General features: G+C 37.4%; 1 long non-coding RNA gene and 2 pseudogenes across 1 annotated transcript in view; 2 read left to right on the top strand and 1 right to left on the bottom strand.

Annotated features, from left to right (window-relative positions):
- Nucleotides 1-2179: 2179 nt before the first annotated feature.
- LOC122332248 lies at nt 2180-6988 on the bottom strand (annotated as a pseudogene).
- A 1129-nt stretch (nt 6989-8117) lies between these two features.
- On the top strand, nt 8118-21066 carry LOC122332320 (annotated as a pseudogene).
- Nucleotides 21067-23472: 2406 nt separating this feature from the next.
- LOC122332275 overlaps nt 23473-25277 on the top strand; it is a 41032-nt gene continuing 39227 nt past the window's right edge. The window contains exon 1 of the long non-coding RNA XR_006248469.1: nt 23473-23779. This is a non-coding gene — a long non-coding RNA (uncharacterized LOC122332275). The remainder of the gene's footprint in view (nt 23780-25277) is intronic.

The following is a 25277-nucleotide window of genomic DNA, read 5'->3' as shown; positions in this document are numbered from 1 at the left end:
ACTGGAGTTGTGAGACCTGAATAAGATGTCCCAATTGCAAGAACTAAAGTCTAAATTACAAAACATTAGGTTTTGGAAATGATTTGAAAGTTGCAATAAGGAGAAAAATTGTAATTACAAGATTATGGCGTTATAATTATGTACTGAAGGCACAATTGCAAATAACGTTGCTATAAGATTTGAAGTCATTTGAGAGAAATAACATTGTAATGTGAATTTGGGTAACATTTACAAAAACATACATTTGCAATCGTGATATATGAAAATATGAAGCAAAAAATAATTGCATATCAAGATATGAAGCTGCAGTTACAGAGTGTGAAGCTGCAACGTCAATAGTGCAATGATCTTGTGGCAAAAGGTCATAGTAATGAAGCATGATTCATTGCCAAATATTACTTATAAGCTCGAGTACAAATTGAATGACTTGGCTAAAGTTCAAAATGTTGGTTGCAAAAAATATAACTACCTTTTTAGTATTTCATGACGATGTCACTGTAGCGGCCAATGTATCCGCTTCTTCCAAAGCGCTTTTCACTTGCATGGTACAAAGCTTTTTGGAAAAGCTGACGTGTGACCAATTTCAGACGATTATTTTCAGATGTCTAGCAAAAGTCAAGCATAATGAAAGTTTACATTATGTGAGAATTGCAATTCAATGCTTAGTTTTTAAATGTAAAATATGTGGTTCAGGGTCTCGGCTCCCTCCTGAGATCTGTGAACTGCTTCCTGTCATGCAAAGTAACTTTTATCATCAGAATTCAGAATTGTAAATTGCGCAGCATTACTGAAGGACAGCGGTCATGTATAGCAATACAAAACACTATAAAATCATATCAAAATACAGGTAATAAAGGCTGATTTTATTGTATTCAGTATTTTATTTATTGTGTAGGCGTCACATTTTTGAGAAGAAGCATTTAAGCGGTTCAGCACCACAGAACTCAGCATGTGCAATAATTCTATTTGTTGTGATGCACAGTGACCGTGTCTGTATGTGTTGTTTAGTTTATACAGTGACTGTTAATCTGAAAAGATGCGCCCATATGACTTTTTGACCCATATTTTTGTATTTGGAAATGGTACTGCTGTTTTTTTTTTTTTTTTTTTTTGAACTGTGTGAATTGTCTCTGTGAAATACCTTGCCATATCGCTTCTATCTAGTTTTCATGGTTACCCGTTTACTTAGGAGACGTGTATAATGAAAAAATGTAAAATACTAAATTGATGCAAAACAGTGGATATGCCGAACTCTAATTTTTGAACGCCTTGCAAATACTTGTAGGTGCTTAAAAACTATTTGAACGGTGCTAAACGCGTGAATCGGCGAACGTGCCTCATTTTTTTAGCGAAATTGTCTTTGGACTGTTGGAGGCTAATTATGTCATAATTTACTTCCATTAAGGTTTGTATTACATCACGTTGTTGTCGTCATACAATTTCCGCCGGTCCTTTAGAGATGTTTTTATACACTGCCAAATGAGGTCCGTTTTATACCCAAATTCCTCTAATGCGCATCGATCCATGTACAAAATATTGTTTATTGTCTGCCAATAAATGCATAATTGAATGAAAATAAGAGTCAATCGAGATTTTGACACCTATCGCAAGGCTTCTTCATAATGAAGTAGTTTAAATGCAGGAAAAGCAAAATGGAATGTAACAACAATAAATGTATTTTTATTTGCATTATTACAATGTCATACCATTCGACAAAGCAGTCAGAATCGGGCCGATGATGAAATGATGTTCTTTAAAACGTCTGGCTGGGGCGTCTACAAGCACGTTCAGATTTAGACGCGAGGATAACATTTAGATGTGTGACTGAAGTTGTAACGCTTTCTGTCACATAGCTGTTAAACAGTTATTTAAAAACAACAAACAAAAAAATCTTTGAGATTTGTTCTGTAAACCATTCTGTGACAACCGTGAAACATTAACATCAGCAGTATTAAGACTTTCTTGGTTGAAGTAAACCTGTAAACATCTTGAGTGTTACAGGCTGCTTGCAAAACCAGTATAAATAAAAAAAAAAACACTAAACCCAAGCTCATTCATTATGAGACTTCGGATGTTAAATGTAAGTACAAAATAATGAGTTTGTCTTTGTAGTGTGTGAAAAGGAAAAGTTTCTTCTCTGAGTTCAAGGACGTCATTTTCCTTTTTGTTTGTTGTTCCTTTACATCTTTCTCATCTGAGCCATTAGCTCTTCTAAACTCTGATCCGCTTCCTCCACCGCTCTCCCCTGATCCTCCATCCTGGCAAAAACAAAGAACACATGTATTACACATACACGGTAATTAAGAGACGATATAATTGATTAATTATAATTATTACCAAGGCTGCATTGCATTAATAAAAAGACTAATTGTCAAATATTATTAACTTTAAAATAAAATGTGAAAATGGCATTTATTTGTAATAAAAATCTTTTGTAACATAAATGTCTTTCGATTTTGATTAAAGCATCCTTGCTGAAAAGTATGACTTTATTAAAAACGAAATTTTAAATGTTATTATTAATTATTTATCAGGTAAATGCTTTTTTTTTTTTTTTCACAGGAAGTTTGAGCTATTATTAATCATATTAGCATCTAACCCTAAACCAAACCTGAATCAAATATTGTCAAACGTTTAATCAAACGTTTAATTAGATCGAAATTGATCCAAAGACAAAAATGGGTATTGTTTTGGTTTTAGGACAAAATGGGTATTGTTTTGGTTTTGATAACTTGATGAAATGTTGACTACTGTATAAGCACACACACAGGTTTTAGAATTTGAAAATACTTCCATGTATATATTTATATTCATATAATTGATATTATTTATACATTTTGTAAACACTTAAACATTTTTCTTAAAGGTATAAGTGCATGTGTGGGTGTATAAATGTACACAGTGCACACTATGCAAACAAACACTTTTATTTGCCGCTACTAAAATATTATAAATGCAACTTTTTTCACTCTGTTAAAGTGTTAAAGAACTCAGTGGCTCGAACTTTCTCGCAGGTATGGTGGTGTAGGCTACGGTAATGCCCTCGGGCAGATCTGGTACCGGTCCTGATGCGATCCTGAAGCTCTGCCTCTGACACCTCAGACTGTGACAGCCAGCTCAATGCCTGGCAGGAAACAACACCGTGTTCAAGGTTACATAACATTTAAAGCTTTTCGTTTTATGAATGAGGAATGTGATTTATGCGTGGAATGCCAACCCCATTCATTGTCCTCGTGCACCACTTCCTTCTTCCTGTAATACTTCCTGCTTTGGTCGCTTCCGCTTCTTTTTCTGGAGTAAGGAAGGAATAACACGTCACATACTGGTAGTATTAATACCAACTGGTTATCATAATATGCCTTTTTACATCCTAGATTGCACAACGTGCTAAGAAACAGTTGTTGTTACTAATTAAAGGGAAAAATGTTTTGATAATTAACAATGTTCTGGTTAAATAATATTTATTAATCAATAAATCTCCCTTTGAATGGTACGGCAGTAGTACTGCAAAAATGAGTATGTTTGTATTTGTAGGAGCGCCACCTTGTACTCGCCCTGCTGTGTCGTCTGCAGTGTCTGTCGTCACACTGTGGGTTGGCCTTCATTGTCATGCTTGGGAAGAAATCCTGCATGGCATTGTAGCCCAGGTAATAAACTCACGGTCCCAAACCCCAGCAAATACCTGGAACACAGATAATTAAGTAAAATGAGTTCAATAATTTAAAAGAAATTTTTAAATAATACATTTGCTTAATGTTACTTTTTTAAAAGAAACTTGGGAATGGGGAAAAAAAAACCATTAAAATTATTTTAATATTTTCATGAGCTGATATTGTGGTTAGGGTTCAGGACAGCCGCTTCCCAACTGAAAGCACCCACAAATTTTATTTATATATAAATTACAAATATTTTGAATATTACTGTGGGTTTAATTTGACAATAAAAAAATCTATGACTTGAACACTTAAGATCTGAATGCCTTTAAATGTGTTTTTTTTTTTTTTTTTTTGGTTGTGAGACAGCAGTTTGCACCAGTTCTGTAGAATAGTCACCACATTATATGGTAAGGTTAGGAAGCTGGTATAGTGGTCTGTTGGCATCTCCACGTGGTTCTGTTTGGTACTGCAGCTTGGACTTGTTAGAAAACGATCTAGCAAATGTGGTATAATATCTTTCTCACGGTTTTTGCTGTTGTACTGTATACATAAATTTTAATTATGAAAAAAAGCCTTATCTTTTACCTTCTTGGTAAAACCCTTTCTGTGAAAAATATAGAATGTAGCTTTCTCAGAAAATATAGAATGTAGCTTTGTGAATAGTCCTCAAACTTGAGCAGTTATTTTTATTTAAATTGTGACGTCTTAATATTTCTGGACTAAATCAAACTGTGATGCATGTTAAAATTGTCAGATGTGGCACTCATGCAATATAAAACGTGATATGTTTTTTATATCATGTATGGATCTGTCAGTGCAGTGCTTCAGTCAACTAAGTGTTGGTCTTAAAATATTTCTAACAATTTAAAGTTTATACTCATGAATACTAACGGCTTGCAGCAAAAGAAGCGGGCATGTTTTAGTGAATGATACTAAAAGGCCTTTTAAATGCTAAAACGCCTAAATTATCACCATGCAGTTAAACCAGACCATGGAAATTTACAGTATGCTTTATCGATATTAAAACAGCATGATTTAGTCTGTGCTGAATCATCAGGATTGCGCGATGGTCTTACTTCAGGACATTCTGCACAAGGAGCCCAGCGAACTACTCCCATTGTGGTGGGCAGACTGCAGCAGCATAAACCCCATCTCTCTTCAGTGTCTTCTCTCGCCGGATATTTGCAGCCACTACGAGAGGAGGTGCACACTGACACACACACACACACACACACACACACACAGATCAATGTTTCAACCTAACTGACACTTGGCAGAAATTACCAGTGTTTTATGGTTTATGGCACAGATTTGAGAATAAGCATATGAAATAGTTTTAACATTATAATTCATATTCAAGACACACAGCATGTGTTTTGGGAGTGAGCGTAGCTTACATACAGCGGTGTAAATGTGTTAGTTTCTCCAGGGACGATGGAGCTGGATGGTGTCCAGAAACGGCATTCCTCACTGACGCCTGACTCTATCCAGATCTCACCAGCTCATTACATGCCTGTAGGAGAGAAACAAACCAGCAAATAGCTGCCGCAGTGATTGTGTGGGAATTAAGTTAAATATTTTCAAAAATATAGAAAAAGGATTAATGATTAAACATATATTTGTATATATTAAAATGAGTTCATACGGTCAAAAGCCAAAAACGTGGACAGTATTAATAGCCATCCGAGCCTCACAAGTTGTCTACACACAACTGAGGACCAAATCCACAGGCTTTCCTCCTCAAGTCCTCCATATTAAAAACACAAAGCAAACATTTTTTTATATAGCCAAATTTAAAAAGGGAAGGGAAAACTGGAGAAAAAAAGTGATCACCTAATGCGTCCATGAAATGCGTGAAGTTGTTCATCGTGGTGATGTTGTAATTGTGGGTCTCAAAAGCAACATCTGGATTAATGTTCCTATGCAGGAAAACACAGTAGTAGTATATTTTATCACGCCAGCATCTTAAGCTTTTCACAGCAAAAACAATAATACAAAATCAAACAAGCAATAGTTGTATTACACAAGATTTTTTACATTAACGGCTATAATAATTTAAAACCTTCCTGGCAAAATTATATTAAATTCTTTAAGTGAGTTTGCAGGAAAACTATTAAAATGGGAAATATCAACTAAATTTCACATTTTTAATCCACTCACATTTAGTTAAAATATAAATGGAGAAAAAGGAGGTTAGTGAACAAATAAGGTTAATGCAGATTAACCTAGTTTTGAAAACCATGATATAATGTTTTGCGCTTTTTATTTCTTTAGACTTGACTCAGAAACATCTTGATGCTAACTAAACATTTCTTCTTATTATCAATGATAAAAATATTTATTTATTTGAATCTCGATATTAATCGTTGCTGTAAGACTATAAAATGTGGTGAGTGTCACTTTCTTTGATCATTCTGCTGCTATATTTACCAAGAGTGTGTTCCTGCAGCCTCAACTTTACTGAGCCCTGCCTGGTGTGGCTGGAAGAAGAGCGTGGTTCCATGTTGGCTCAACTCCACCTTATCATAGTCGAACAGCAGCAACTGCAGTAGGAAGAAATCACAGACACAGCAAAAAGAGGCATGACACAGTCTGTTACTGCAGAGCCAAGGCATACGTCTCTGGGGGTTATGCTGTTGGCTTCTCCTGTACTCAGACTGGAACACACGCCAAAAAGAATGCACCACCAATTGTACATTAACTACAAGATTCCACAGACAGACAAATCTGTGCGTTTTTACATTTGGTTGATTTGTGCTTTATAATATTCTGATTCATATATTGAGGAATGAGGGACAAAAGGTGCATTACTTACCAATGCTACATCTGGTGAGCATTTCTGCAGTGACACTCTCCACTCCTCCAACTCCCACCACTGCCACAGCATACGAGCGGATTTTCTGAGAATGACAGCAGGTGGATATTGCTCATCTAAACACGAGCAAGCAGTTATCATCAATACACAAGTGTCAGAAATAATAAATACGCATGTTTACTCTCGTAGTCTTGAACTATGCCTATCCTTTGAGAGTGCCATTAGACGACTGGTGAGATATTAAATAGAGAATTTAAGTGACGAATTTAGTCTCCCATACGTTCAAAAAAAAGTAGTAAAATAAACACAGCAACGTCAAAATGCTCACCTATATGGGTTCTGAGTCTACGACTTCAGCACTCATTTTATCAATTTTTGGTCTGAGGTGATGTTCAGCATCACTTTGCTTCTGTTTGGATTTAATTAGTTCGTTTTCTAACTCACGGATTCGCAGCTTCAGTTCCTCAACGGTTTGCCATTTTTTCTTTGCAATTCCTATACTGTAACAGAAGAGCATGAGTTGAAATTATCCGATGGGGAAAATAAAGCACGCCAGCGGTGGAAAATTAATGTGCACACGTCCGCACTGTTATGAAATCAGCTGGCGAAGAGTGTGTCTGGCAGATATTGGAGCCCGAGTGAAAACATAAAACTCCAGGAACGAAAGTTCCCCAGTGAACGAAGTTCCCGCAAATTCGTACTACTGGTTTAAAAACATAATACACCACGCGATAACGCATCATCCATTACAGTTTTGTGAACCAATTAAAATTAAAGGATTTGATTGAGTAAAACTAACTCTTTACGAATCGCGCGCCTCTTTGTGTAACTATGGAAACAGCCTCTAAAACGCGGTTAGTATTTCGAGAGAGAAGTAGTACACTCATTTCTAAATGTACATAGAGTGAAATATTAGTCGAATTTAACTATTTCTTGAATTTGTGACAATACTGTCCTCCAGTCCTGTGGGTGGCGGTCTGTTTTTGAATTATTTCTCCCATTTTATCAAAGGAACAGAAGTGAAGCGGAAGTTATTCTTCCAGAGCTGATGGGCGCGAATGATTTCGAATACAGTTCCGCAGTCATATATTTTCAAAATAAAATACAGGCAGATTAGCAAATTAATGAGCTTGCTATTTATGCAATACTTGTTCCATGTGTTTCTGTGGAGAAGTGATACAAACTAAGCTGAAATGATTTATGTCTTTTTTTAAAAGTTCTGGTAAACAAGATTTTACTCAGTCTCGCTATGAATTCTTCATTTTATTGTATGAGCGTTTGTTTTGGTTGTTTTATTTTAATGTTAAAAAGGCACAAAATAAGTGCTAGAGGCTACTTAGAGTTCTAATGTTTGACTTTGTCTTATTGGCCTTGTTTATGAGAGAATCAAAACAATCACACAAGTGAGAATCGATTCAGATAATCAGCCACAATTATAAATAGAATCCAGTTTTTTGTTCGATCTCTGCATTTAATTGCTATTTGCTTTTATTAAACCTAATAAAAATAAAAAATACAACATACCGTGTTTATACTGTATATTACACTACAGAATACTAATGAGATTGTGGCAGACCTTTACATTTGTTTAATGATGGCTAAATCCTTGTATGTTTCTTTCCATGTAATGTAGGTCATATGCCACCATGTCAAAGACAACAAAGAGGCATATATTGTAGAAATTTATTTAGCGCAATGGACAGAAGAAGCGATCTGGCTCTCAGGCCTATAAAGTGACCATAACATATCTTTCTTGATAATATATGTCATTAAGAAGACTATATCATGATATCCTAAAATAACCTTAATGGTTCTATGGCTTCGTTTTTGTTATATAATTGCCATGCTCGTCACAGGCAATAGTGGAACTGCAGTCAGAGAGAAATATATATGCAGACGTTGGGTGAGGAAGCTGCTCTTAGGCTGGACCACAATGACAAGTCCCTGTTTGTTTTCAGTGGCTTCTGGCAATGCGTTTGATCACTGCAGGAGGTGCGTTGTGGATTTTCACTTTTGTAGTATTGTGTGATTTAGCCCTTCAATTCTTTCTTGTATATTTACATAAAATGTGCTTTGTGTACTTAAGATCTCAGTTAGTGATAAACTTTTGAAAAAATTTTCCTCTATAATCAGAGTATTCATACAACAGGAAACAATAAGTCTCTAACTAATAAATTGTAAATGAACTAAGTGCTGGCAGGTTTAATACTATAGCTTACACCACCAGTCAAAATTCTTAATGTTTTTATTTTTTTATTATTATTATTATTATTATTATTATTTTGAAGATTTCTTATCTATTCACAAGGTTGCATTTATTTGATCCAAAATACAGCAAAATCCACTATGTTGTGAAATATCTTTTATAAAATAAAGCTTTCCTATTTGCAAATGTTTTTCAAGCTATAATTGAATAAACAGAATTAAATTACATTTGAATATATATTTATATAGAAATCTGTTACAAAAATATTTAATAATTACTGCTTTTTGCTGTATTTTGGATCCAAAAATGCAGAAGAGAAATTCTTAAATTCTTCAAAAAAAAACTTTTTATTATGTTGTGTCTTTATAAGTATTTCTGAAATAAACACTGACACTTAATTAAACACTTATAAAATATATATTTATTTATATTTTGTCAGGATAATCTTTGCCAAAGTTTATTAGGCAGCTAACCTAACATTTTTGTAAACAAATGTTCCCGTAACATTAATGTGACTGTCAGTATTCTTGCATTGTTAATAAACATATTTACAAAACTGCTGTATTTGCAGCTAGGATGCAGAATCGTGAGTCCTCTAGTAGTGCTGTTTTGTCTGCAGAAGCAGAGATCGTGCCCAAGCAGAGCGGCCACCTGTAGTACAACATGGCCATGGCTGATGTCACGTTTCCTGCACCAGCCTTGGCAAAGAGGCGGGTAAAGGAAAAAAACATTTGATGATTAAGTCTAATATACAGTTGTTTCTCCACATCTTTTGCATATAAAGTAGGACACAAACAGTAAAATACATTATGAAAGTGCGTTCTGTTGTTCTTATAGAGTGAAGTAGTGGATCTTGTCCAGCTGTGGGTGGACAGGTCTACCACGTGATCTCAATGTATCTGTTACTCACCTGGTAGCGGAGTGAAGTAAAGAGACAAAAATGCCCAACCTTGGCTGCAAGCCTTGAGAAGCCATTTTTGCCCAGCTGGTAAACATGCTGGGAAAAGTCTCAGGACGATAGCATCTGTGCTGCAGTGTAGTACTATGGGTATACTATAGGATATCCATTGCACATACGTTTTTATTTTTTTGAATTCACATCATTTAATCTTCAAACAAAATACCTTCTTTTCCCCAACATCTTCATACCCCAACAGTGTTTTCCATCACTCTGAACTGAATATGAGACTATCAATGTCCAGTACTGGCTGCCCACGGAGGTGTCGTGGCGGACCTCTGCACCTTGGGCGCTAAAAAGAGGGTTTCAGAGTTGTATGACCAGAATGAGCAAATACACAGGGCAGCTCAAGATGAATGAATGTACTCACCTCATTTGTCAGGTAGACCCACCCAGGTGGCCCCATTATCTCCCATTAAGTATGTTTTAGGATACAGTCTAGTGTTCTCTTCCTCCGAGCCTTATCGTTGCATTTCAGGTCAAGTATGAGTTCGCGGAAATGGGCGTATACTGTGTGTCACTGCACTGGCTTTGTTTGACAGCATAGAGAAGGAGCTTCTGTCAGGATGAAGACAGGTATGTTGTGAGCGTGGAAAGAAGAGGGCAGAGAGAAGCTTGGGAAGACCCAACACCTCCTCCTACAGGACCCAACTTAGAGCAAAGAGAGATAGAAGTAAAACACTTTTAGCCGTTGTACTGAAGTCACAATTTGTCATACATTGTTTTGGGACGAAGGTTTCGTGTATGTATTTCTTTGTATACATTTATTTTGTGGAAGGTCCCTCACTTGCCCAGGATTAAGCCATATTTCCAATATCCCAGTATGAATGTCAAATGGCTTAGGCCCTCACCACAGCAGAATCAGCCACCAGGACTCTGATCAGTTGATTCTTTTGACATCACTGTTTGTGAGTTGATGACCTGTTGGATGGCTGTAGGTCAGTTTGTCTTAAAGCGATGCTTAAAGTTATGCATTTGGGACATTGCTAATCCTAAGGATTAAAGTGATATCCTTTGAATTTTGTGCAATTTAAATGTGAATCTGGAAGGAAAAAAACTGATAGTGACCCTTTTTACTTTTTTCCCCTTGCAATTATATCTGTGGCCTATCAGGAAAAACTGGAGAGCTACGGCGAGGATGGTGAACTCTGCTGGAGGCTGCTTCAACCAGCCCAGCCAAGACCCCTTTTACATAGTGATGGGCAGACCAGACCAGTGTCAAAGTCTTTTTCTTGACAAAGCCACTCCTGGAGTCAGTCTAAATCCATATCAGGTAACTAGATTTGCAAGATGCAAAAGGTAGTGAGTGTGCTATTAAATTTATCATTGCAGACAATATGTGGTGTTGTTTAACAATGTGGGAAATTATAGAATCGTCGTTACATGAGTCTAGACTAGTGTGTGTGTGGCACATTTTAGAGTCACGTTCTTTCACTGCATGATTCAGTTATTAAACCATTTAGAATGATGAAGTGTCTTTCAAAGAAAGCTATTCATTCAGCAGCCATGTTGCAATGCCTCTTTGTTCTCTCAAGAATATCAATCAATCAATCAATCAATCATTTTATTTATATAGCGCTTTTAACAACACAGGTTGCATCAAAGCGCTGCTACGATATAATAACCGAGGATATATAGTAGCGAAGTGACAATTCTTACTAAGCTGAAGATGATCTGCGTCAATTTATCAGCGACAATCACAGAAGTTAAGTATCCCCAACCAAGCAAAGCCAGAAGGCGACGGGGAATAGGGGAATCCTGCAATCTAAAGGCTAGGCGAATAAATGAGGGCTCAAACCCATCTAAAAACTGTCTGAAATAATACATGGTGTAAATACATCTTCATACAATTCGGATGAATACAATAGCTTCTGGTGTTTCATCTGTTGATACTGATTTAATATGCTTAGTAACACCCTAAATGTTTTCTATTCTAATTCTAACAATTAAATGTAAGAATGCATAATGCATCAAAGCAAAAGGCTCTATAAAAACAAAAAGGTAATAAAAGGTAAAAGTCTATTTAAAATAGTTTAAAAATATACATTTTGATCAGTGTAGACTATATATTCTCCAGACCCCATATGGCTGTGTACACGGTGGTTGCTGGACAGTTTCTCCCATGGTTCCTTGCTCCCAGAGGATGCCTCTTTCACCCCTCCTTCGCCACTCCCGCCCGGCGCTGTTGACATGCCTGCTCCTCCTTCGGCTGCCTCGGGCCTCAGACCACCTATGGCTCCTCCTCCTGCCCCTAGTCCAGGCACTTAAGCCAAACCCAGAGGAAGACCTGCTCTACTTGATACATGGGAGAATGACCAGACTGTGGGTGAGTTGATAAATATTTAAACCCTGCTCTGACTACCACCTGCTCCGTCACCTTATTCTTCCCTGCCTGTGTTTCCCATGGTGGGGCTACCCTCAGGCCACCAATAGTACCAACCCAGTGAATGACGTTTTGCTTCAGAGCCACCTGCAGTGAAGGACTCCACGTGGTTGAGACCTTCAGAGGGTAGCCTTTTTTTGCGAGGCGTTTTATCTTGGTTAGTTTTGGAGCTGGGGCTGGTCAAAGCTCTCAGAGCTAGTCTTAGAAGCTAGGAAGATCTTTCAGTTGTAGCTCTTGAGAGCTGTGGCACATTATGCTACTCGTGCACCACATGCTGGCTGCACTGTGATATGGAATACAGTAGATGGGGTTATGACAGATATGGCTGGTAAGTTAACATTTAGTCTGTCATGTAGACAGGATCATTTTGTGATTTTATTTATTACTAATGTACTGTGTTTGTGTGTGTTCAGGCCATGTGTGGAACAGCAGTGTGTTTTTGCCACTTGCCTCCTCATCCTCTATTCCTCCAGTAGCTGTGAGAGAGGCCTCTCCTCTCAAGATTGTGTGCTGTCTGTCAGTCAGTTCACTGGAGCTGACCAGAGTCTCATTCAGCTTGCCAAACATCACAGAGGCGGAGTTAGATTTTTGCTCACGGTTGTGTATATCTCCCTCAGCAAAGTGTATGATGAACAAAAAATAATATCTCAAAATGTTTTTTCTTGGATGGATATTAGAATTAGACAATATTTTTGCTGAGTGTTGTTATTGTGCTAATATCTTTTGAGGACCACCATAGACAGCTGTCTTCTAAAGTTTTAGTTCACACTAAAAAAAAAAAATATTTTTCAAGAAGCTTAAATTGATTTTTAAGTGCATTATTTATGAGTCACTAGCTGTATCTGAAGTGGCATGATGTATTATAATTACCTCATACTCCAGTATTTCTCAGTATTTCTTTTCCCAGGACCAAATATCTAAACATCCTTAAATCAGATGTATTTATGATCCAAAAGTAAAAGTTGAACACTATCTTTTTTCTTAAAAAGGAAGTAGCTTATCTTTAAAGGGTCATGAACTGAGTATAATGTACCTGCCAGTAATTTGAGATACAAATTGTGGTTATCTTTTCTTTAAAACCCATCTAGTAAACATCAACATAAATTGCCAGTCTTTTTGATGTTAAAGTTTTGGCTAACATTATAAAACCTCAGAGAAGAGTACAAAAATAAAAAGGTAATTGTAAGCCTTTAAAAAAAAAAAAAAAAGAAGAAATTTATTCAATTTATTTAATTTTATTCCATACATTTTTTCTTTGCCGAATTTTTTTATAAAATATTTAAAACCAACTGCAATTTTATTATTCAGAATTATAAGCATTTATAATAATTTTTTTTAAATTTTGTATTTACCTTTTTCTAGGCTAATCTAATGTTTTCCTATTTCTCTGCCCTCGCATCTGTCTCCCCAAAATTATTTCAGGATTACTTTTATGCGGACTGCTAATCAGAAAAAGAAAGGAATGCTGTAGCCAGCACTCATTTGAGTATCAGACTCCTGAGGCACAAAAGTACCAGGCTGCTCAGGAAATGGGAGTCTACCTGCAGTCACAATCCAGCACAGGTTTTAGGTCAGCCAGAACAGGGAAGCGTGCTGATGAGGGGCGATACCTGGATTGACCAGCCTCCACTCCAGGTCAGTCAAGTAGATTTATAATGGACCTTAATCACAAGTGCCCATCAAGCGGTATATCTATTCTTAGTTGATATTCAAAATCCACACTCTTAATCTACGTTATACTTTCTAAGATTAAAAACTGTGGCAATACAAATGGATACAAGTAATATAAATAAATGAAATCAAAATGTAGCTCATATTTACTATAGTGAAACTATGGTTTGTAAGGGTGTTTGTTTCAAGCATGTATGAAATATGATCAGTAACAAAGCATTAATGAAGATGAACCATTTGCGGGAGGTTAGTTTGGTAAAATAGATTTTTGTTATTTTTTCAGTTTGCACATTTGGAAGGAAATATATTAATAGAACATTTCATGATATGTAGCGTAGGCCCAAACATCCTCCATTTGTTCCACGTAATGTGTAGAAGGACAAACACCTGTTATAATAAATAAAAAAGGCATGCAGTAATACCAGAGAAAAAAGGAAAGGTATGGATTCTTCATTAACTTTGGTTTTGATTAGCTTCCATTAGATTGTATTTAGCCCCCTTCGGATATAGGAAGTGAAATCTATGATAGGTCCGATTTTAAGCAAATTTTAAATTAACATAAAGTCAGTCAAAATGTATATATCATATACCACTTGGACACCCAAATATCACTCTTTCAGCATTGTGTACATAGAGAACTGAGGACAGTTTGTGGAGCATCTCAGAAAGACCCACACCATATCGCATCTTTCAGAAGGCGCTCTCAGAGCTCCTGCAAGGCTAGAAACAGTGCTGCCATCACCCCTCTGGACATGGCGCTCGGCACCAGAGCCGCGCTGTCCGCTCAGCAGTCGGAAGTTGAGACAGGAAGGAAGGCACACAGATGTGTGCCACAGGACAGGAGGGCGCTAAGGGGCCTGCAGAAAGGCTCTTCCCTCCAGCTGGGTGCACTCCTTCTAGGTTTCACAGGCAGGAATGACTCTTGGTTCCGTGAACAACACAAAGGTAGGCTACAGACACTTAAAGGAAGATCTAATATTAAGTCCAGAAAAATCTTTGCTTAGTTTAGGGTTAAAAAAAAAGTCAGAGAAGTGACTAAGATAAAACTAATGTTTATGTTTTTGTAATGGTGACATGTTTGTGTTGTAGGATGTGTTTGACCATTTGCAGACTCTGGTAATAAACCTCAGCAAAGTCAGGGGGCTGAGACACCTCTATCAGAGAGGTCATTGAGAGGAACAGCAAAGTTGCAGTTGCCAGCAGCAGCACCTTCATATCACAAATCTATCTGACTGCCCAGTCCACAACTAGGAAAGAACCTGAACCCTGAAAGTACACACACTCGTAAACACACAACCTCTATCTTGTATGGATATAGCCACAGCATGTCTCTCTGCAGGTGGAGCAAAGTCTGCAGCTCCTCTCCAGTGGGGTGGTGGTGTGTGTAAGCAGAAATTAAGCAGAAACAAAGTGAACTCAATGCGGTGGCCGCCTCACTGAGGCAGAATTCAGGTATATACCAAATCCTCTCTAACCTCTCATTTTTGAGTAGGCCTGTCTAAAATTAATGATGCCGTTTGAGATTGAGACAAATTTGAGATACAAATTTGGTTTTTGCTTCATGATGGAGTTGTCATTTCCTCTCTTATAGGTGGTCATGTGATGACTCTGTCACTCCACTACATCTACAGGAGTAAGTAGGAGACAACAATGAATACAAAGCTGTCAAAGAGAGGAGCTTCATACAGTGTCAACACTGGCTACAGGCTGTATATATACACTCCTATTACATGTCTCACAAAACAGGAGTCTCTGTGTTAATTCTGGTTATACAGGCGATTAAATATCAGTGTAATTTTTGTATGATCTCAGTGCAGTTATTCAGGATTCTTTAATTAATAGAGAAAAGCATATACAGCATTCATTTGGAAAGACATATCTATTATAACATAAAATGTTTTTACTATTACTAAGCTGCTTTCCATTACCCCTTCAGACACAAATTGAAAATAAACCTAAAGGAAATGCAATTTCCCATATATTCTAAATAGGTTTTATTTTTTTAAGCAGCTTAAAAAAAGCTGGCATACACTGTAAGTCATATGATCATTCTTCAATGTACCATAACCTTCAAGAAGCACTTCATATGTGGTCGCTCTCTCTAGTATAAGAGACATTCTTTGCCATTAATGCTTAGACAAGTTAAACTACACAAGTCTTTGGGTGTTACGGCTGCAACACGGCTACAAAGCTAATCACAGGCACTCTCGGCACATTTCAGAAGTGACTTTATAGTGAAAGATTTAATGGCTGGTGTAGTGGCTGCGATATACTTACCAAAATCTGTGTCCATGGCTTATCATGAAAGACAAAGAAAGTTTTGGTCACATCCAGTTCAGTGCATTTTCTGTAAATTTCACAGTAATTTTACTAAATATTGCTCAGGTTTTGCACATATGTAATGGAAATGCAGGTACTTTTAATAAAGTTAGATTATATTTATTGTTTGAACATGCAACAAAGATGTGAACTGCTTTATTATTATATAAAAAGTACTTCAAAGCATACTGAAAATTCTGTTTCAGTGTGCAGATGAGCAGAAGCATGTGTCGAAATCACTCTACCCTTTTACATTCAATCCCCAAAATGAGCCTCACCATGAGTCAGATGGCAGATAGCACTCAGAGGGTCACCTCCTCTATCCACCCCCGCACAGACTCAGGGCTTTTACAGAGAATGAGAGACCAGGGTGAGTGGGTTTTGTACCTGGCACTGCCCAACCATACTCTTTAGTCCAATCATTATAAAGCTTTTTTTATATGCTGTAACTTATTTATTAATTTTTTTTTAAAGTTTAGTCCTGTTGACAGCATCACAGACCTCTCAACCCCTCAGGCGTGTCAGTGTGGGAGAGCCTGAGAAAGATCAGACTGCCAGCACTGGAAAGAAGTAAAAAGTCTATGTTGAAAAATGTCTATGTTGATCCAAATCTCTGACCATTGACCCAGTCACAATTCAGTGCTCGTTTTTCTCTCTTCATTTCCTTTTCTTATCTGCTCCCTCCCTCAGATCTCACAGAAACACTTGAGATGAGAGAGAGGCTCAAAAGAAACAACTTCAAGAGATCATGTCTGCTACTAAACTGACCAACGGTCGTTGGCCTCCTCGCGGTTGGCCAGAACAGGCTCAGGGGACTAGACTCGCCCCACACCCGGACAGCCTGGGGCGAATGGGAAGAGCATAGCCGCGCACTTTAGAGAAGCCCCTACGGTATAAAAACAAGACTTGCTAGAGTGCTCTCTGATCAATCACTCTCTTGAAGCTTTACCAATCTGGCGTCTGAGAAGAATACTTGCTAACTGCTGGTTATCATCACATTTTTTCTCATACGTGAAAGATGATTTTAAATTGCATTATAAAAGACTGTGTTTTTGGCAGAATGTCTCGTCAAGTAGCTGTGGACCTGAATACAGAGCCTTCTCAGAGTGAGCAGATCGTGTGGGACGATCCACCACTGAGGAGAGAGCTAAGCTGGCTGATAACATGCAGTGGCCTGGCAGCCCCTCTCAGCACTCAGAAACCCTCACCATCATCCCACCGCCTCTCTCCGACTCACACAGCCAGGGACTCTACCAGACTGACTCGAACTTGTAAGAAATGGGTAAAAAGAAAAATTCTTTTACATTTTTAAAAATGTCACCTTTTGTAATGCTTCTATTTACATTTTCTTAACGTCATGCTACCAAGGCTGTACTTATTTGATTAAAATAATACATTTTAGCCATTTAAAAACTTTTTTAATCTTAAATAGTTTCAAATGAAATTTATAGTTGTAAGGTTAAGGCAGATTTATTTATTTTTCCCTCCTTCAACAACTGACAAATAAAATTAAGTAGAACTATGTTTTTTTTTATTAATAAACATTAAAATAGTTTAAAAAAATGTAAAAATAGTTTTAGATGTAACAATATGAACTTACACGATACAGCATTATTGTGATATAAAGACCATGATGCAATGTTAATGGTGCAGTATTTTAAAAGAAAAGAGGCAAGTGAAATTTTGAATTCTGTACATTTTAAAGTTAAATTATTCTATCAGAATACACTGTCAGAGTTCATATTTAAGACTTTTATAAAACTATGTCAGATATAGTCAGTTGACTTACCTGCACTTTTAAGGGCAGTCCTCTTTTTATTTAATATACTGTTTGTGTAAATGACATTGACAAGCAATAATCTATATTAACTATTATTATTATTATTATTATTATTATTATACTAACAACAACAATAATGGCAGTTGCCACATATTGTAAATAAATTCCATTTAAAATAAATGAAAATGAATGTTTAAGTAGTTATCCATTTTTTCTTTACAGTAGTGGGAAATTACAATACTAATTTCTACGCTTGAAAGAGACATTTTTAATTCGGACTGCAGTAAACGTCACTAGCTGTCAGCACTTTTAAAGATTTTATTTTGACAAAATAACCTTCTGGAAAGAAGTAAAAATGGCATTAAAATTTTCTGATTCAACGCTTTCTGACCATTTTTCAGCTGCTTTTGAAGTCATTGATGCACAGCTGAAGCCAAAGGTGAACGCATCTCCAGCTGACAAGAACCCTGAAGCACCTGCTTTTGCTTTCCCACCTCCCTTCCACAGGTATATATGTACCTCTCTCGCTAAAGGTCTGACTTACTTTTGGATGGATTTTCTTGTGATTTATGATATTTTTCCTATATAAATATGCTTATGTGTTTTTATTCAGTTTAATAACATACGTTTTGATTTTTCCAATCTGACTGGAAATGCAGCTTTCCAAAGTGCTTTTATTTCACCAGGAGTAGCATGTTTTAAACAGGCTGTCAGCAAGTGACTGGCAGCAAATGGCTACCTTTATGCAGGAGTCATTAAACCATTCATTCAGCTAATTTGTTAAAAATGCTAATTTATTCATGAATGAAACTATTGTAATTGAAACAATATTGTGCTGCAATTAACTAAGGGAGAGCCATTTTCCCGGACGCATCCTGGTCAGGATTTCTATATTGCCTAAAATATCTAGGGTTTTGGTTTTGTTAGCATGCAGACTGACACCGGTTCCTTATGTTTTCAAAGCAAGGTACTTTTAAATCAAAGCAATACAGAAATCCCGGCAATGGACATGTTCAGGGAAAAAATGACACGCATGGTCACCCTAAATTTATTGAACATTGCATCAACAGTAGTTAAAAGTAAATTTCTTCTAAAAATATTATGAAAACAGATTGAAGAAAAGAAGGAGGTCAAGGATCCTCCACGATTCTTGCTGTCTTCATTGAACCCACAAGAACATCGACTACAGTCACCTCATAGAGGAGCTAGGTTAGTAAACAAGGCAACCTAGTGCCTCCCATCTTCTACTTTTAAGCATAATGGAATAGAACAAAATGCAGGGCCCTAAGATAAAAAGTTAGCTTTTGTGGGTAGAAACCTAATGAAACGCACAAACAGCACCATGGTCAAAGATAACAAAAATCTTTCCATAAAAGCTCTCATTAAAAAAAATAAAATGTGTAATATATGGCTGTATGTTACACACTGCTGTCCACATTTACAAGGTCAGTAAAAATGTTTTTTTTCTTTAAGAAATTAATACTTTTGAGCTAGGATGCATTGAAATGATCAAAATTGACTGTGGGAAAAAAAAAAAAATATCAGTTTCTGCAATTTATTTATTAATATATGTATACATTGCTAATAATTCAACATTTTTCCTAAATATATATTAATAAGAAATGCAACAAATCAGCATATGATTTTAGAAACATCACAAGAATGAAGACTGAGGTAGTATGACTGAAAAACAGCTGGAGCAATGGCAAAAAACCCATTTGAAACCATGTTTTACTCTGTATTTTAATATATTCAATTGTTGTATTCCGTAACTTATTGTTCTCTATTTGATGCGTCATGTTTGTGTCCATGTGCAGGTGGCGTTGTATTAGAGAAGCAGAGTTTTGATCCCAGCTGCACTCATGTGATTGTTGGTTATCCTCTGAGGAACGCAGTATTTGGCAGCTATGGCAGCAGGCAAATGGATTCTTCACGCTCGTATCTGGAGGCCTGCCGTGCGGGAAGGACACTTCATAGAGGCAAGTGTCTGCATTCGTGATCAGTGTCTTTCAATGATAAAAGCGATGTGTCGTTCATGTCCTGTGTGTGTATTAGGAGGAGCAATACGAGAGTGGGGCAGCAGTTCTATTCTGATGCTCTCCCATCCATCAACTCTCAGCAGAAGAGACTGGCACTGCAGCCCTGAGATGGAGGAAAATACTACAAAGTAGCTCTCAAACAAAGAGGCCTACGTGTGTTTTGCTTAAATGAGAATCATGCAAGCGCATAGGGCAGCATCTAACGCTGTTGACATGCAGGGTGCGTTCGGAGGCTGGACTGTGATGTTGAATATTGACCAGGCCAGAGGCTGGATTCAGGCGGCTGCTGCAGTCTGGGAGCCAAGGTCTGTTGTCTTTTTTTCCTTTTACTTTTGATTCTACACTGCATACATAAATAACAATTGTATTCCTGTGGCCTTACAGACAGTGATTTCCATTTTCCCCGACTTCATTTCTGTCTTGTATTAACCCTCTCTGTCCCTTTATAGGTGTTGCCAGACCCTTCCCCTTCTCTTTTAAAGAGACCACTCACCTGTTTGTGGATTTTAGTCGGTTAAAACCAGGTGATGTTAGAGTGGATGTCAGTGAAGCTGCAGTTCAGGGGGTCAGATGTCTAAAACCGAGTACATCGCTGATTACCTCATGCAGGTGAGAGATAATGATGACACCTGTCTAGGACAGCACGTTTGGGGGATTTGTATTTATTTATTAATGTTTTTTTACAGCTTCTGTTTTGCTGTTCTCAATGACTATAAAAACAAGCGATTTTTATTATACAGTAAAATATAAAGCATTTTTTCAAATATTAAACAAAATAGCTGCTAGCAGCAGTTATTGGGGTCATATGCACAGCTCATTTACATTAGGTAATCAAAGGCTGTGTCTTTGCATATTTGATTATTCATTGCAGTAGTTAGCATTTGAAGTGGATCAAAAAATTCATTAAAGTTGTATTAAACAAGAGCGCTGTCTTACTGCGTTACAATAAACACGTAATATTATTTCTCATTTTATTTAGGCGGCAATAAATTATGTCTTGACAAAATGTTTTCATGTGTGTTTCTATGATGTATGTTCTATGCTGAGGCAACAAGTATGATTTAATAGATGTATAAATTAGCTTCTTTTTTTTTTTTTCAGGAGCCTTCTCTCTTCAATGGATGCTTACTATCTTCCTGGCGCAGCTACAAATGATCTAGAAAAGCTCAAGATACATCGTCACGCAAACGAAAAGCCTCTGGGGAGATGTCCACATTGAAGAAGAGCCGCGTGAGATGAAACGCCAATTTCAAATGCTAATGTAATATGTATTTAAGCGATTTTATGCAATTATTACACTGTAGATAATATTTGTCTTGTCAATAAAAAAATTAATTCATGTGACGAACAGTCATGAATATTTCATTAAAAAAAAAAAAATTAAGACGGCAAAAAAAAAAATGCATTTCGTCAACAAAGCTAAAATTAAAAGCGAAAAAGTTTGCCTATGTGTTGTGCTAGACATCTTTTGGCTCTGCTGTACTAGCACTTTCTGCCCTGCGGAGAGACTTTTCACATAATGCAAATGTAGTAAGACTTGCTGGTAATTTTATTGAATTACCATGTATTACTTATTGCACTTGCACATAAATAATAAGCCCCCTCCCAATTGATGTATGAGTACTATATGCGTGTAATTAGAAATAGACCTATAGGAACGGTTCACCCAAAAAAATGAAAAATCTGTCTACCTGTACATGCTATTTGACAAATTATACATTGACTATGATGTCTCATAAAAGTCTGCTGCATTGTAATACGGTCTGCTTCATTTTAACCCTTTAAAGTGGTTTGTAATTCAGTTTAGCACTCTGTTCGGTGAATCCCTGAGTCCTCTGATTATCTGAGAGTGAAATGAACATTTACTCGAGGTGCTGATGAACAGTTCCTGTTTGACCCCGTGTAATGCTCTCTTACGAAAGACATCAGAATCATATGTGTCCACAGCAACTGTTCCGTTACTAATGGCAACAAGTGCACAGGCTCTTTTGATGCCGCTGCCGTCTGGTTTATGTCATAGAACCAATTCATATTCTTATTGCTTGATCAAATATACACTGAATAGTCTTTTTCAATACTCTTCCTATTGTTACAGTAGGAATAATGTAATTTTAACCAACTTTTTGCAGTGCCACGTCTTCCTGTTCTGCTAATTAAGCAAATTTTAGCGTTTAAACTAACTCATCTACTGGTCTTTCAGCACACATTCACTTTGGGCGTAACTGGATTTGCCTGAGAAGTCTGGTGGCCTATATGGGCATGTAAATGATTTACCCCGGTCGTGGCTAAGCCTGCCACCAGCAGACTACCGAGACCCGGGGTTAAAACCGCAGATCTCAAAGCCTCCGGATTACAAAAGATGGATCCCCCATTTGTCCCAGAGGGAGGGAGGTGATAGGGAAGGGGGAAGGGAAAATGCCTGTTCTGAATGCCTGTTTCACTTACCCAACACAAATCTACTATCACCTCTTAACGTCATTGGGTTTCTGCCTTTTTTCTTTTTCATTGTTTCGCTTCTAAACGAGCGATTAAACGCAACAAATGAACAACTTTTTGCCTAAGCTATACGACACTGTAACTGCTTGTGCAGATAAGGCCTCTTTGCTCCTTACCTGTCTTCAAGACTGATATTGGGACGAGTACAACCTAATGAGAAAACGCCACCCTGCCAGGACCCCAATCTTGATAGCAATGCCGTGGTGCTGTGGAAATAATAGGAAGGGTAGCATGTTGTGAGGGTAAGGACCAATGCAGGCCATGGAAAATTTCCATATTACTGTAATGTATGAATAGGGGTTATGCCACAGCAATTGTATAGAAGTGGAACAAAATGTCCCTTTGTTCCTGTCTGAAATCGGGACAGTCTATTGTTGCTCAAGACAATGTTAAAAACTGCTGCTTTACTCATTCAATAAAAAGGCAAATTGGTAATCAAATGTACAGAATTTAGTGAAGAAGGCTGTTAGATGTTTTTTTTTCTTCTTCTTTTCTATTAAATTTACTGGGGGGAAGCATGATGTTATAGACCTACAATATAAAGTTGGACCTTATTTGTCATTTCATAGTTCTCTGACATCTGTGAGGTAGTGATGGCATTTAATGTATAGCCTATTTTTTATATTGCGCAACCAGTATGTTCACCTATTTAATAAAAAAAAGTGTCTATTATATAACGTTTCTATTCCCTGATATAGGACGTTGTTTAGATATTCAGCTACAAAAAAAAAGTAATTTAAGTAACGTAAAGCTGATAATCAGGGTAGCCTATTTGTCATATTGAACATTGCGTATAGCCTATTTTGTAAATATTGCATACAGCATCCTGTCAACGTATTTAATTTTGAATGTAAAAAGTGTCCATTCCTTTTTCTTTAAACGTTTGTAAAAGTTTCGCTTTTTTCTAGTTTCTATTCAATCCCCATTTCTGTTCCCCGACCTGCGTTTAAGTAGGCCCGTTAAGCCGGGGTCCTCAAGGCGAACCCGTCATCCTACTGCAGGATAATTCAACTTAATTCACGTTACACGTAATAACCTCTCGGCCCAGTTTCCCAAAACGCTCGCTTGCTGTTGCAGCAATACGAGCTCATTATTATTCCGTGACCGTATACAGTCTACGAAACGGTCTTAAAAGAGCCGGGGTGACCGACGCGCGCCATCATTAGCGGTCTGATATCGCTCGACCTCCACCTGCTGCTTTCGGCGTTGGGATGACCGGTCGATGATCTAAACAGGCTGTCCTGCGTGTTTGGGGAGGTGGGCGGCGTTGGACTGGATTCAGAGATTTGCTGGATGGAGGCAGGGGAGGGTTGAACTGACCGCTCCGCTCATGTGACAGTCTGATAGCGTGCGGGAAGCATGTGCGCTTTGCGCGTTTCGCTTGGACCGGTGACGCGGCGGCTTTGATGAGCCGGTTCTGCTGGAAGGAGGAGGTTTCGGACTAGTCCCCATATAGGTAAACCTTAAACCTTCTTCTCCATGTTATTTACTGCTTGTTACTGTAGGTTACGTCTTGCGTACATTGTGACATCGATAATTACGCATCGGAATCGCAACTTACTCGTTTTTGGAGCGCCGATGATTCAAGTCTCTTACAGTCATTTGTGAATATGGCAGTATTTTTCAATGATTTTTGTGCTTTCCCAGCCAGCATTGCATTGCCACGAAAGATGCTGTAATCGGAGTGTTCAGCGTCTTCATGCGTAACTGATGTTCTATAGAGTCATGGATAGGGATGCGATTCGCGCGGAATCGATTCTGGTTCCCTAACAGTTCCACGATAAACGATTCTTTAGTAATTAAAAGAGAGAAATGTTTGAAGAACGCGTGATTCGTATTTTATTTTCTGCCCCCAGCAGTCTCAAAGAATGGGACCTTTTCAGATTTCATCATACAACGCTACCACAAATTAATTAGCGTTCTGTAGACATGTTAAAATGTTTACAGAGATCATAACGATGCTGTATTTAAGCAATTCTTTAAAAACATACCACGATAGCCTATGTTAATTAAACTTCCAAACAAAATGTGGTAGCATATAGGCTATTAATAATTTCCTTGCTGAAAAAATAAAAATCACTGAACAACATTCTAATTTTTCCCATTACAAATACCCTTATAAACTGTGCAAACCATCAACTTTTAACCTTTTTTTAAAGTGTTATCTGTTGTATTTCGGAAAATATTCCATTAAGATTTATTGGTTTCATCAAGCCAACAATATAAGGCGACCAATTACCACTAGAAACCAATATAAAAGCAATACAAGTCTAATCATATTTTCTATATTTTTTCAGCAGGGTTGTTAATTTTATGAACAAAACAAACCTACAACTAGGTTACTCTGTATGTTGTCATAGCATTTTTAATTTACGTCTTACGAGCCCTAGCCTACATTTTAACACGGGAAGGGAAATAGCTTGAGGTTCAGTACTGGTTCGAATTCATACAGAAACCGCTCCGTTTGATTCATAAATGTCGTTAACTCATGGAAAGATCCTGCTCATAAGAGTCACTCGCTGAATCGTGACAACCGCACTACACAAATTATAACTTAGTTATATAGCTTTAAAAAGAAATACACAAGATTCGTTTGGAAATCGGACTACACTTGTCTGGTATGGTTTTGATTCACAAAAATAACCAACTCAAAAGAGTCGTTCGTGTGGGAATCGGACCGCACTAGTGGCGCTGTAGATTCAGTAGCGATGTTGTGCTAGAAGTGAAGGAGTAGTTCGGTTTTCTGTTCGAAACGACGCAAACTATACACAAAATGTCGTTAAAATCGGTCGGTTCCGTTATTGTGTAAACAGAAACGAACAAGAAGTAGTTATTGATTCCCAACCCTTGTCAACGGCTGACTAAACTAACATTTGAATTGCTTATCAGCCCAAATAAAATAAAACCCTCTCTCTCTCTCTCTCTCTCTCTCTCTCTCTCTCTCTCTCTCTCTC

The sequence above is a fragment of the Puntigrus tetrazona genome, unplaced genomic scaffold (assembly GCF_018831695.1).
Source record: "Puntigrus tetrazona isolate hp1 unplaced genomic scaffold, ASM1883169v1 S000000008, whole genome shotgun sequence".
In the NCBI taxonomy this organism is placed as follows: Eukaryota; Metazoa; Chordata; class Actinopteri; order Cypriniformes; family Cyprinidae; genus Puntigrus; species Puntigrus tetrazona.
Note: the sequence above shows the minus strand (reverse complement) of the source record. Positions and strands in the feature narration are given on the sequence as shown.